The sequence below is a fragment of the Lactuca saligna genome, chromosome 7, assembly GCF_052625555.1.
Source record: "Lactuca saligna cultivar CGN05327 chromosome 7, ASM5262555v1, whole genome shotgun sequence".
Classification (NCBI taxonomy): Eukaryota; Viridiplantae; Streptophyta; class Magnoliopsida; order Asterales; family Asteraceae; genus Lactuca; species Lactuca saligna.
The window spans coordinates 26,726,596-26,741,340 of record NC_136423.1 but is presented as its reverse complement, the minus strand read 5'-3'; positions in this window follow the sequence as shown (position 1 = coordinate 26,741,340).

Below are 14,745 nucleotides of genomic sequence, written 5' to 3'. Positions count from 1 at the left end.
TTTGAAATTTGCCAATCGGACCGTTAACTTTGCTAGTGTTTTATGAGCGCATAAGATCTGTTTTCACCTGCCTATTTGGTCATGTTACCTATTATTACTAGTTTTATATATCAAACGGCTAAAAAAAATTAAATTAAACCCATTTCATTGCTTCTTTGCATCTCCAACTATTGAAACTCTATCCATATTCTCAACATTTTTTAGATTAGTTATACACCAAAAAAAAGCTCTTATTTTGATCCCTACGAACTAACCCAAGAACAAATCATGTAACTTTTTTCTAGCAAGTTTCCACAGTCATGACGTTCTCTAGGAGCTATATGATTACATCTTTCCTTCTAGTCTTGATCCTTTACGCAACTTTATTTCACTTTGATTTGTAAGATATAGGTCTAAGCAATCAAATTGTTCACACGGTAACGAAATGTGACGGAGCTTATATCTCAAACAGTAGTATGCAGGTAACCTCAAATGAAGAGCCATAAAGCAGGCCCGACCATATACTTCGAACCATTTCATATTTGGGACAGCAGTTCTAATGACCTCACAATCTTCTCTACAAATTTAGCCTTTGTTAATGATTCAAATAGAAGTCAATATTATGCCGATGGCCTCACATTCTTCCTTGATCAGACTAATTTCGTCATAAGTCCTATTTGTGATATGGGGCTTCCAGTCAATGCTACCACATAAGTCCCACTAAGACTTGATATTTACGTCAGGGGAGACGCCGACAGTTGCAAACAAGAGGAATAAGCGTGAAGGCATGATAAATCGATCAGTCTCGTCATCACCACCCCTTAATCTTCTCTAGTAGCAGCATTGGTCGGCGCGCCTAATATCGTCACCGGTGTTCGTCGTCCCCATTGCCACCACTGACATTTGTTTTTCATTTTTTTTATTTGCATCTTTATTCTTTTAGTTTGCAATTTGAGATTTACGCATCCGCTTTCTTTTTTTGAGCAAAACAACTAAACACCCATAAAAGCTAATCGTAAACTGATGCCCCATTCCAAAATGATGTCGTGGGTCGTTCTCCATAGTGGAGCTTTGAATTTTAGTATGCTAAATTTGGGTGGAGAAACTAAGATTTATGTTTTGTAGACGTGGATAAGAAAATTGTAGACTTTTGAAAGTCAATGTAGGTTAAGGGGAAAATGGTCACGTACTTATGTGGCAAAAGGTAATTGAGTTACCCATCCAATTTGTCCGGTATAACCAGTTAGACCTGACAAAAAACTTTATACCCTCATAAAGCACCCAAAAAAAAGTTCAGGGACTGATTCAGAATATTCCGAAAACATCGTTCGGCTAAAAGTCTGAAGCTTGATATTGTCGTCACCTCACACCTAATGTTATTTTAAACCTTCAATGTGTATGTGCCTATACATATATATATATATATATATATATATATATATATATATATATATATATATATATATATATATATATGGTTAGGTTATTTTGTTTTTAGTAACTATTGTGTGTCAGAATGCACAGATCTGGACTATTGGATGGAATATAATCAAAATCATGATCTGAGGGTCTATGATAGTAGAATAAGATAACATATACCATATAATCACACAAATTTGAGCATAAGGGCATTCTAGTCAATTAACCTATATTAAAAAAGGAAATTTTCGGATTTTTAGGGATAATTAATTCCTTTATTTTTTAAAATCTAAATATTTTAAATTAATTTAAATTTAATAATCCGATTTTTATTCTGTCAAAATGATAGAATTTTAACCATAAAGTAGTAAACATATTTTTCGATTTTATTCTGTCAGAATGATTGAATGTCAACCATAAACTAGTAAATATATTTTGAAAGAATACACAAAATCGATTCTTGAACTAATAATATATCAAATAATTACATTGTACGATTGTGATTCATTGAATTATAACAAACATTCTGAAAGAATAACAAATATAATTCTTAAAAAATAACAAATTCGAGATGTCTTGTGTATGTTTGACCTCTAAGCCAATTCAAAATATGCTAGCATTCTATAAGATTGACATTTTGTGACATTGACATTCTGTCAGAATTGTATTGCATGAGAATGATTTTATACAAGGAGCCTTTCCCATCAGGTCTTCAACCATTCTTCAAGCTATTTCTATCACAAATTCATTGCCAAATACTTTGTAGTAATACACTTGTAACAACTGCACATTAAACATATAATTAATTAACTACAAATTCTATCAGAATAAAGCAATAATATTCTTATATAATAAACTATTCTTTCAGAATGGAGATATTATAAAAAGGTAATAGTCTATCTTTCATCATCTGTAGCAATTGAAGCTTGATTAGAATATATATAATATTCAGCACAGAACATAAACCATAAGTAAAAGTAGTTAGAATAACTAGTATACAACATACATTAGAATAAGTAGAATAATTTGAAGTAAACATTTTATCAAACCACCATGCATAGAATAAATAAATGTAAACCCTAATGCTTAAAATATTTAAGGTATACATAACTTACAATATCCAGAATAAATCAAAAGAAATCATTATCACATAAGAATATGTAGAATGTTTAAGGAAGAATGATGCAACGTTGGCATTATGTCGAACACCTGGTGGGTGGAAGTTACACTTTCACATTACATATAGCAAATTAACATGTCAAGATCAACATGAGATTCAACAACAAGGTAAACATCATGTGCAATTTCAGATAGCAATTAGATTCAAGGTGCAAAATTAGAAATCAATTTCAAAACCAATCCATCGATAGACACTCAATCAGAATCATAAATCAATTTTGACTCAAAGTGAATAAGTCTCGATTCTTCAAAGATGAAACTTCTAACAAATAAGAAATTAAGGTAGAAGAAATCGATTAAGTTGAATAAGAAATAGAGGAAATATAACTAACCTTTTGGCGTCTTGAGAAATAGAATTCGTTTGAATTCGTTGCTACTGGTGCTGGTATTTTGATTATCATTCACTCCCTCAATCTTGTAACATTTGTTGGTTGTAGTAGGGTTATGGTCAACATGTTCATCAAAACTCAACTGATGCGGCCGAAGGTAAATGGAAGGGGGAGGATACGATTTTGTGGTTGCCGATGGAAGAGGCAATAGGGAGGACGCATAAGTAGAATACGTATGATATGAGAAGCTAGGGTTTAATAGTTGGTCAAAGAGATTTTTATGGTAATTTCCATGAATTAAGGGATTATATTTTAATTATCATGCTAAAGTTACATAATTACCCTTATTACAATTTTGAATTATTTAATTATTCCTAAATTCCTATTGGTGCATTCATGCACACAATAGTTGCTAGAAACATTTGAACCTAACTATATATATATATATATATATATATATATATATATATATATGTGTGTGTGTGTGTGTGTGTGTGTGTGTGTATGTGTGTAGTTGCACATCTATTATGTGGATATACACACCAATCAAAATTATAAAAAATAAAAAAAATAAAAAAAAACATTAATTAAATAAATAAGGATACTTTTGTAATTTTATTTTAAGATATAATTTCCTGAATTACTCCTTCAAATCATGCTAACTGTATTGACTTCCTCTAACCTGATTGTATCCCCTATTTATCTTAAACATCATATTCTTATTTGTGTTTTATCTGTATGTATAAAAAATCATGGCGTGCGTTTCTCACGCAAGTGTCCGGTTGCGAAAATGGTTATACATGGCAATAGAGAGATGGTGATGAAGCTCTGATGGTATTGGTGTGATCTAATGTTAAGAATATTATTAGGCTTTAATCTATAACAAAAACTTCTAAGATCTTATTCTTATACAATAACTATAAGTAACATTAAACCATATATTATTTTTTATTTTCATTTATAAGTAACATACAGGTAGAGGTCATTCAAACGATTGAGATTATACAATTTTAAAATATATATATATATATATATATATATATATTTAATTCAAAATAATTAATATATTACAGCAATTTAGTATACGAATTATTATATATCAAATTTAACAATGTTATTGGTATATTTTAGGAAACATATATTTGTAAAGATTTCAATTATATAGATGTTTCTGCGCAACGCATTGATATTCGCATAGTGTTTATATAAAACTTGCAAATCATTAAATTCTATTTATTCTTGTAAATCGTAAATTCTACTTATGAATTAGGAGCAAACTCATATTTAGTTGAGGCATTATGTTTTAATTTTATTATTGATTTATATGAAAGTTATGTGTTGTTTTATTACTATTATTCTATATAAATTAGAACCTTTAGTTTGCACAACCCCTTACACCAGACAACTTTACTATTCAATCATTCTTAAAAAAATACTCTCATTTATTTTTATTTTTTGTAGGTTAGCGGCGATTCCACTATGGTGCTCATAGTGGCACCGATAACCCTTGTATTGTATAAAAAAATTATTTTTTTTTGGTTTTCTGCTATTATATAACTACATAAAAAAAATATATCACTGACAACACTTACTACTAAATTCTGTTTCCGCCCATACGTAGGTCATGAATAAAATTTGGAGATAGACATACATAATGTTATTGTCATGGATTTCTATTTCAAGGCAATCATTCTCACAAAATATTTTTCTCATTGATGATTTGCACTTCAAGATTCAAGATTGTCGGAGATTATTTTATGATATATGAACTTTTATTGTAAGATTTTTTATTGTTCTTCGAGAATGAAATTTCGCTTGTGTTTTGTACATGTATTTTACTTGGTTTTTAAGAACACCATCGGTGTAACGTCCAAAAATAAGACCCAAAAACTTTTCATTTCTAAAATTACTAAAATAGTAAATCATCTCATTTTCATGAACCAAGGTACTTCAACCTTTATTAATACATCATTGTTATCAGGGTAAATACATAATACGGAAACATGTGGTGTGTGCTCTGCAATTATCCCACGCTCTTCCAATTGAAAAAAGAAGTACACGAAACATAAACTGAAAATCATAAGCACAAAGCTTAGTAAATTCCCTAAGATACCACATACCAAACGTACTAAATCGCATATTAGGCCCCCACCTTCCATTGGGCGCCACCCGACATCGAGTCTCACTCAGCTTCGAGCCCCACCTGGCATCGAGTGCCGCTCGGTTTACAAATCTATCAATCACCAGGCCTCGCCTGACATCGGGTCCCGCCACATACATGTAATCATACCAACACATGCGATAATCACAAAGGCAATAGCGTTAGGGATGGAAATAGGGCGGGTATGGGGCGAGGTTGACCATCCCTATCCCCATCCCCAGGCGCCTAACAACGTCCCCATCCCCGACGCATGCAAGGAATCAAATCCTCTCCCCTTTAAATTTAAGGCTTTTCCCCTACCCATCCTCAATACATCAAAATAATAAACTACACTTAAACAACAAAAAATCAAGTTTAATAAGTGATAAAAAAAAACAGAAGCCATAATCATATTATGTTTACATCAATCATAAAATCTAACATGCATCAAAACAAGGAGTGATGATTTGGTATACGAACTGTCGATAAAAGTGAGGATTTAAGAATTCTTGGAATTAGGAACATAATTTGCTATATGGACTCTCGGTCCAATACAAATCAATTCATTCTTAGTGGACTTATTTCATTATTAATAAATTATTAATATAGTAATTATGTATGTATGTATGTGTGTGTGTGTATATATATATATATATGTATATATATGTATATATATATGTATATATATGTATATATATATGTGTGTGTGTGTGTATGTGTGTGTGTCTGTGCGGGGATGGGGTGGGTTGGGGATTGGTAAACCCGGCCCCAGCCCCAGCCCCGATACTCCTTTTTGCAAGGAATATCAGTCCCTAATTAGGGCGGGTCAACCTGGTTCCCCACCGGACCGGGTGAAATTTCCATGTCTAAATAGCATACCATACACTCATCGAGCCCTGCCTGACATCGTCCCTTGCCAGGCGGTATAAAACACATACTGATAACTAGCATACTATATACTCATTAGGCCCCGCCTGGCATCGGGCCTTGCCCTGTAAACATGTCATCACATAACACATGCAAGAGTCAAGTAGACATCTAGCATCCTAACATATAAACCATGGGCTAGCATTGGTTCCTTCTACCTGCTAAACTCAGAAAGGAGACTCACCTCGCACTATCGAATCTCACAAAAAGAATCTCTGGTTGCTGGTCCGCAAGAATCCCCGCATTATCAATTACAAGTTAATCATCCATCAATAGTCGGATCCGATCCACACTGTAACAGCCCGGAATTTCAGGTAATTCTTTAAATTATTTTTGGGCACATTTAAGAGGGGACTCGGCGAGTAGGTGCATGACTCGCCGAGTAGGGCCATGGTCTTGGTCGCAGTCGCAGATACGCGACTGGACTCGACGAGTCCAAATAGGGACTCGGCGAGTCGACGCTGTTTCAGCTGAACCCTAGCCGTTTCATTTCTGATCGTATATAACGATCTTATGGCCGTCATGTCGCGTCTTTTGGCCGATTGAAGATACCCTGGGAGTGTGTGAGCATCTGAAGCAAGGGAGAGGACTTGAGGAGGCTTGAAGAGATTGTTAGACAAGGAGGAGCAAGGTGGTGATCAAAGGAATCGAGTACTGGAGGTTTGGAGACACAGGGAACACGTTTCCAGGTAATCTTCGGATCGAAATCTGTAACTTTTACGTTGTATGCGAGTTTAGGGTTTAGGAAACCCATTTAAGGATTTGTTAGATTATATTGTTGTTATAAGTGTTTAAAAACCCCTGTAATAGTATATGTGAAAGTTCAGGAAGCCCCATATCTATATACTTCGAAATCATGCAAAATACAGGAGGCAGCGGATTGACTGCATGGCGAGGACTCGCCGAGTCCAATGATCAGACTCGGCGAGTAGCTTGAAGATTCACTAGAACTCGCCGAGTTGTTCTTCAGACTCGGCGAGTAGCTTGAAGGTTCACTAGGGCTCGCCGAGTTGTTCTTCAGACTCGGCGAGTAGCTTGAAGATCGACTGGAACTCGTCGAGTCGTTCTTCAGACTCGGCGAGTGGTGTCAGGGTGTCTATACTCGTCGAGTTACCCTTTGGACTCGACGAGTCCGGTCAAGATTGACCGTTGACCTGTATATAACTTAGTAGGGTCAGTTGTCTTGTTTGATAAGATCATTAACAAAGGATGTGGTATTATAGGGAACCTGCGGATTAGCGGATCGTGTGCGAGTAGCTCGAAGGGTTTGTAGCTTGCATACTACGAGGTGAGTCTTCTCACTATACTTCACCCGGAAGGGTTTGACTGTGAGACCGGAAGGTCGTATGTGTTATATTCATGCTATGTCTAGAGAGGTAGATGCTTATATGTGATGTATGCTTATATGTGATGTATGCTTACACGGGCCGGAAGGCGAGACTTTATGTGATAGAAAGGACGGTATGATGTATGACTTGTGTGCTATGTGTATTATGTTACATGTGTTATGTTTTATACTATCATGGGCCGGAAGGCAAAATACTATGGGCCGGAAGGCGATATATATTATGGGCAGGAAGGCGATTATGTTACGGGCCGGAAGGCAATGTTATGTGGACCGAAAGGTCCGGGCCGGAAGGCGTATGTGGGTAAGTCGTATACTGGGGAACTCACTAAGCATTTATGCTTACTAGTTGTGTTTATGTTTTTCAGGTACTAGTGATGACCGTGGAAAGGCGCCGGCGTGACACGTACACACTGCCACTGTTGAAGATCCTGGAGATTTATTTGTTATATTTTTGAAATAAACTTGGAATAAACCCTTTTGTCGAATAATGATGTTTTGTTTTAAATGAAAAATTTATTTGAAAATTTGAGCTGTTACAATTGGTATCAGAGCCTTGGTTTGAGGGATTCGGGTGTATCTTTGGGTACAACTGAACTCAGACCGGGGATTTGAGGAAAAACTTTTTCTTAAAAATAATAAGGACATAACATTTTATAAAGGGTAAGGCGGTAAAAACAAGGGTGGAACAGTGTGTACGAGCAGCCAGCGTCCGAACGGTAAAGACCCCCAGAATACCTTACGATGTTATGTTATGCACTGAATTATGAATTGTTATGCATGCTAGAAGACTAGGTATACATGATAGGACTAGAATTGCCTGTTTTGTGATGCCTTAGTCTAGGGAGATTGCTTATATGAGATATTTAGTAGCGTGCAAGTAGATAGTGCATACTAGAGGTAGAGTACTCATTATTCGGGATTCGGGGAGGAAGATTTGGGACGAATACTGATACGGTGTGGTCGGTAGTATTGGGCCCGTACTATCGAAGGCACCGGATCAGTGGAAGACTCAAATAAGAATCCCTGGAAATCGGAGACTGGGTAGGGCGCGTATCGAGTACAATTGTACTTGGTTGAGTCTCTGATGATTTTATGTTGTATTTCAGAGACATCATGGTTATCACACGCAATGGGGTGAGTTCGAGCGGTGCGAGTGACGAGGAGATTCGTCAGATTATTCAGGAAGAGGTAGCTGCGGCGGTCCGGGCTGAGATCCCGAAAATGTTTGGGTCTATTAAGACCACGTTGATGGAGGAGTTTGAGGAGCGGTACGCCGCACTTACTGAAGCTGCAGTTGCTGCCGCTACCGCAGCGGTGGCTGCTGCCAGGCCGCAAGGGGGTGATTCATTACTATTCAGGGAATTCAGCAACACGAAACCCCCTGAATTTGATGGGACGCAGGATCCGATTGCAGCTATGAGGTGGATCGCCGACATCGAGGGGTGTTTCTATACTTGCTCATGCCCGGAGCACTTGAGGGTACGGTTCGCCTTGAACCAGCTCCGTCTGGGAGCGAAGGATTGGTGGAAGTTCGTGACAGCGAACTTCACTCAGGCAGAGATTTCGGCGGTGACATGGGAGAGGTTTACGGAGATGTTCAGGGATGAGTACGTTCCCCCGGTAGAGAGGGAGCGATTGATTCAGGAGTTCTTGACCCTTAAGCAGGGTATTGATTCCGTGGCAGTGATCACACGGAAGTTTCATGAGAGGGCAATGTTCTGCCCCGAGCTGGTATCTACGGAGCAGTCGCGGATGAGCCGCTATTTGGGTGTTTTGAAGAGGGAGATTCGGGAGTTTGTGTCAAACTCCACCTATCGTACTTTCACTGAGCTTCAGGCGAACGCCAGGAAGCGCGAGATTGAGTTGGAGACTCAAGCGAGGGAGGAGGCTGAGTCTCGGCAGGTGGATCGACGGCTGGCCCAGTCTCAGCCGGCAGCCAAGCGGACTAAGTTCGCTGATTCGAGGATGGGAGGTTCGAAGGGTCGCACTTGCGCGAAGTGCGGCAAGAGTCACGAGGGGGCGTGTCGAGCTGGTGGTTGCTACAAGTGTGGCAAGGAGGGACATATTGCCAGGGATTGCCCTAAGGGGTTTATGGTTTGCTTTCACTGCAACCAGACAAGCCATCGGAAGGCCGAGTTCCCGCAACTTCGTCAGGGAGCTACACCTACTACCCGGACTACTGAGACCCGACCGGCGAAGGTCGAGGCCCCGAGGGCTCGCGGGAGAGCCTTTCAGCTGACTGCGGAGGAGGTCCGCGCTGCGCCCGATGTTGTGGCAGGTATGTTATCATTCACGTATTTAATTAAAGGTCGAAATGTTATGCTTATGTTAATGTATGTGTAGGTACTTTCCTTGTGAACTCTATGCCTGCTCTAGTATTATTTGATTCGGGTGCGAGTAGATCGTTTGTATCGTTAGCTTTTAGTCAGCACATCGGCATTAGCCGTGAGCCGTTAAGTCGGCCTTTGAGCGTTTCTATTGCGGCTGAGAGGGTGATTTGTGCTACGGAGGTTCTTAGGGGATGTGTGCTAGAGATCTTCGGGGTCGCGTTTCCGATTGACCTCATTCCTATTGCGATGGGTGATGTCTGTGTCATCGTAGGCATGGACTGGTTGAGCCGATTCAGCGCTGTCATCGACTGCGAGCGTCAGCTGGTGACTATACGAGACCCTAGTGGGGGAGTTCTTACGGTATACGGCGAGGGTACCCGTTCGAGATCAGCTTTTTGTTCGGCCGCTAGGGCGAGGCAATGCCTACAGCGGGGATGTAACGGTTTTGTGGCGTATGTGATGGATACGCGGGAGAGTTCCGAGAGACCGAAGACATTGAAGGAGGTTCTAGTGGTGCGCGAGTTTCCAGATGTTTTTCCCGAGGATTTGCCGGGAATACCTCCTGCGAGACAAGTGGAGTTTGGTATCGATCTAGTTCCAGGGGCTGCGCCTATTGCGAAGGTGCCTTATCGTCTTGCACCTCCAGAGATGCAAGAATTGTCCTCGCAACTTCAAGAGTTGTTGGGGAAGGGATTTATTCGGCCGAGTAGCTCGCCGTGGGGAGCACCGATTCTGTTCGTCAAGAAGAAGGATGGTTCACACCGGATGTGCATCGATTACCGGGAGTTGAACAAGGTGACAGTTAAGAACCGCTATCCGTTACCGAGGATCGATGATCTATTTGATCAGTTGCAAGGGGCATCTTGGTTTTCCAAGATTGACTTGAGATCAGGGTACCATCAGGTAAGAGTGCGGGATGAGGACGTCCAGAAGACAGCCTTTAGGACGCGGTATGGGCATTACGAGTTCGTGGTGATGCCTTTTGGACTCACCAATGCCCCAGCAGTGTTCATGGATCTCATGAACAGGGTATGCAGGCCGATGCTGGATCGGTCTGTGATTGTGTTCATCGACGACATTCTGGTGTATTCGCGGTCTAGGGAGCAGCATGAGGGACATTTGAGGGAGGTCCTTGAGGTACTGAGGTCGGAGAAGCTATATGCAAAATTCTCCAAATGTGACTTCTGGTTACGGGAAGTTCAATTTCTGGGGCACGTTGTAAATCAGGCAGGGATATTGGTCGATCCGGCCAAGGTGGAAGCGGTGATGAGTTGGGAGGCACCGAAGTCACCTTCGGAGATCAGGAGTTTCCTTGGGTTGGCGGGGTACTATCGAAGGTTCATTAGGGACTTCTCCAAGATCGCGGTGCCACTTACCAAGTTGACCCGAAAGGGTGTTACATTCTCATGGGGACCCGAGCAGCAGACTTCCTTCGAGACACTTCGTCAGAGACTGTGCGAAGCACCAGTACTGGCTCTTCCGGAAGGGATGGAGGACTTTGTCGTATATTGCGACGCATCGATTTCAGGACTGGGTGCAGTGTTGATGCAGAGGGGCCATGTGATAGCCTATGCATCGAGGCAGTTGAAGCCTCACGAAGCGAGATATCCCACACATGACTTAGAGTTGGGGGCAGTAGTGTTCGCCCTCAAAATTTGGCGTCACTACCTGTACGGGGTTCGTTGTACCATATACACGGACCATAAGAGTTTGAAGTATTTGATGGATCAACCCAACCTAAACATGCGTCAGAGGAGATGGTTAGATGTGGTTAAGGATTATGACTGTGAGATCCTATACCACCCAGGCAAGGCTAATGTGGTGGCTGATGCATTGAGTCGTAGGGCGGAGAGTACTCCATTGCGGGACGTATGTTTGAGATTGACGGTGATGACTCCGGTATTAGATACTATTCGTGGGGCACAGGCCGAGGTTGTGAAGTCTGGGATGCAGAAACAGGAGAGGGTCGTCGGGTTGATTTCAGAGTTCGTTACGGATGGGCGGGGACTTCTGACATTTCAGGGTCGGATCTGGGTGCCATTCGTGGGCGGTACGCGTGTTACTTTGATGGAGGAGGCACATAGATCGAAATTCTCGATCCATCCCGGTGCTACGAAAATGTATCTAGATTTGAAAAAGGAGTACTGGTGGCCTTGCATGAAGAGAGACGTTGCCTGGTTCGTTGAGAGGTGTTTGACCTGCCGTAAAGTTAAGGCTGAGCACCAGAGACCGCACGGTAAGTTGCAACCCTTGGAGATCCCTGAGTGGAAGTGGGATCAGATCACGATGGATTTCATCACCAAATTGCCGAAAACTGCCAGGGGAGTCGATGCGATTTGGGTGATTGTGGATAGGCTAACAAAGAGTGCACACTTCCTTGCCATTAGTGAAAGTTCATCAGCAGAGAAGTTGGCAGAGTTGTACGTGAGAGAGATAGTATCTCGGCATGGAGTGCCGACCTCGATTGTTTCGGATCGCGATGTACGTTTCACTTCCAGGTTCTGGAAGAAATTCCATGAGGAGTTGGGTACTAAGCTGCATTTTAGTACCGCATACCATCCCCAGACCGACGGTCAGAGCGAGCGGACGATTCAGACATTGGAAGACATGCTTAGAGCGTGTGTGTTAGACTTCGGGGGTAGCTGGGATGCGCATCTGCCGTTGGCTGAGTTTTCCTACAACAACAGCCATCATTCGAGCATTGGTATGCCACCTTTTGAGTTGTTGTATGGTAGGAGGTGTCGGACTCCCATTTGCTGGGGAGAAGTGGGACAGAGAGTGATGGGCAGTACAGAAATTGTACTTCAGACGACCGAGCAGATTCAGCGTGTGAGGCAGAGGTTATTGACCGCCCAGAGCCGACAAAAGAGTTATGCGGACAGACGCCGATCCGAGCTCGAATTCCAGGTTGGCGACTTCGTTCTCCTAAAGGTTTCTCCTTGGAAAGGGGTAATTCGGTTCAGGAAGAGGGGCAAATTGGGGCCCCAGTTCATAGGTCCATTTCGGGTAATTGCAAGGGTAGGTCGGGTAGCTTATCGGTTGGAGTTGCCAGCAGAGCTGAGTCAGATTCACAATACCTTCCACGTGTCGCAGTTGAGGAAGTGTATAGCCGATGAGGCAGCAGTGGTTCCGTTAGAAGATATTCAGGTGGATGCGAGCCTGAATTACGCCGAGAGACCAGTAGCTATCAGGGATCGGAAGATCAAGGTTCTACGGAACAAGGAGATACCTCTGGTGTTGGTTCAGTGGCAACATCGGAAAGGATCGGAGATGACTTGGGAGCCGGAAAGAGAAATGCGGGAGCAACATCCAGAGTTATTCGCAGAATGAGAGACTTTGAGGGCGAAGTCTAGTTCTAGTGGGGGAGAGTTGTAACAGCCCGGAATTTCAGGTAATTCTTTAAATTATTTTTGGGCACATTTAAGAGGGGACTCGGCGAGTAGGTGCATGACTCGCCGAGTAGGGCCATGGTCTTGGTCGCAGTCGCAGATACGCGACTGGACTCGATGAGTCCAAATAGGGACTCGGCGAGTCGACGCTGTTTCAGCTGAACCCTAGCCGTTTCATTTCTGATCGTATATAACGATCTTATGGCCGTCATGTCGCGTCTTTTGGCCGATTGAAGATACCCTGGGAGTGTGTGAGCATCTGAAGCAAGGGAGAGGACTTGAGGAGGCTTGAAGAGATTGTTAGACAAGGAGGAGCAAGGTGGTGATCAAAGGAATCGAGTACTGGAGGTTTGGAGACACAGGGAACACGTTTCCAGGTAATCTTCGGATCGAAATCTGTAACTTTTACGTTGTATGCGAGTTTAGGGTTTAGGAAACCCATTTAAGGATTTGTTAGATTATATTGTTGTTATAAGTGTTTAAAAACCCCTGTAATAGTATATGTGAAAGTTCAGGAAGCCCCATATCTATATACTTCGAAATCATGCAAAATACAGGAGGCAGCGGATTGACTGCATGGCGAGGACTCGCCGAGTCCAATGATCAGACTCGGCGAGTAGCTTGAAGATTCACTAGAACTCGCCGAGTTGTTCTTCAGACTCGGCGAGTAGCTTGAAGGTTCACTAGGGCTCGCCGAGTTGTTCTTCAGACTCGGCGAGTAGCTTGAAGATCGACTGGAACTCGTCGAGTCGTTCTTCAGACTCGGCGAGTGGTGTCAGGGTGTCTATACTCGTCGAGTTACCCTTTGGACTCGACGAGTCCGGTCAAGATTGACCGTTGACCTGTATATAACTTAGTAGGGTCAGTTGTCTTGTTTGATAAGATCATTAACAAAGGATGTGGTATTATAGGGAACCTGCGGATTAGCGGATCGTGTGCGAGTAGCTCGAAGGGTTTGTAGCTTGCATACTACGAGGTGAGTCTTCTCACTATACTTCACCCGGAAGGGTTTGACTGTGAGACCGGAAGGTCGTATGTGTTATATTCATGCTATGTCTAGAGAGGTAGATGCTTATATGTGATGTATGCTTATATGTGATGTATGCTTACACGGGCCGGAAGGCGAGACTTTATGTGATAGAAAGGACGGTATGATGTATGACTTGTGTGCTATGTGTATTATGTTACATGTGTTATGTTTTATACTATCATGGGCCGGAAGGCAAAATACTATGGGCCGGAAGGCAATTTAATATGGGCCGGAAGGCGATATATATTATGGGCCGGAAGGCGATTATGTTACGGGCCGGAAGGCAATGTTATGTGGACCGAAAGGTCCGGGCCGGAAGGCGTATGTGGGTAAGTCGTATACTGGGGAACTCACTAAGCATTTATGCTTACTAGTTGTGTTTATGTTTTTCAGGTACTAGTGATGACCGTGGAAAGGCGCCGGCGTGACACGTACACACTGCCACTGTTGAAGATCCTGGAGATTTATTTGTTATATTTTTGAAATAAACTTGGAATAAACCCTTTTGTCGAATAATGATGTTTTGTTTTAAATGAAAATTTTATTTGAAAATTTGAGCTGTTACACACACTAAGTGTCCAAACTAAGGTAAAAGACCTTTTTACCCTCCTCATAACTTGGCCCACAGACAAGGCCCAATTCAATAATCCAAAATCCAAAATTCCAATTAAACAC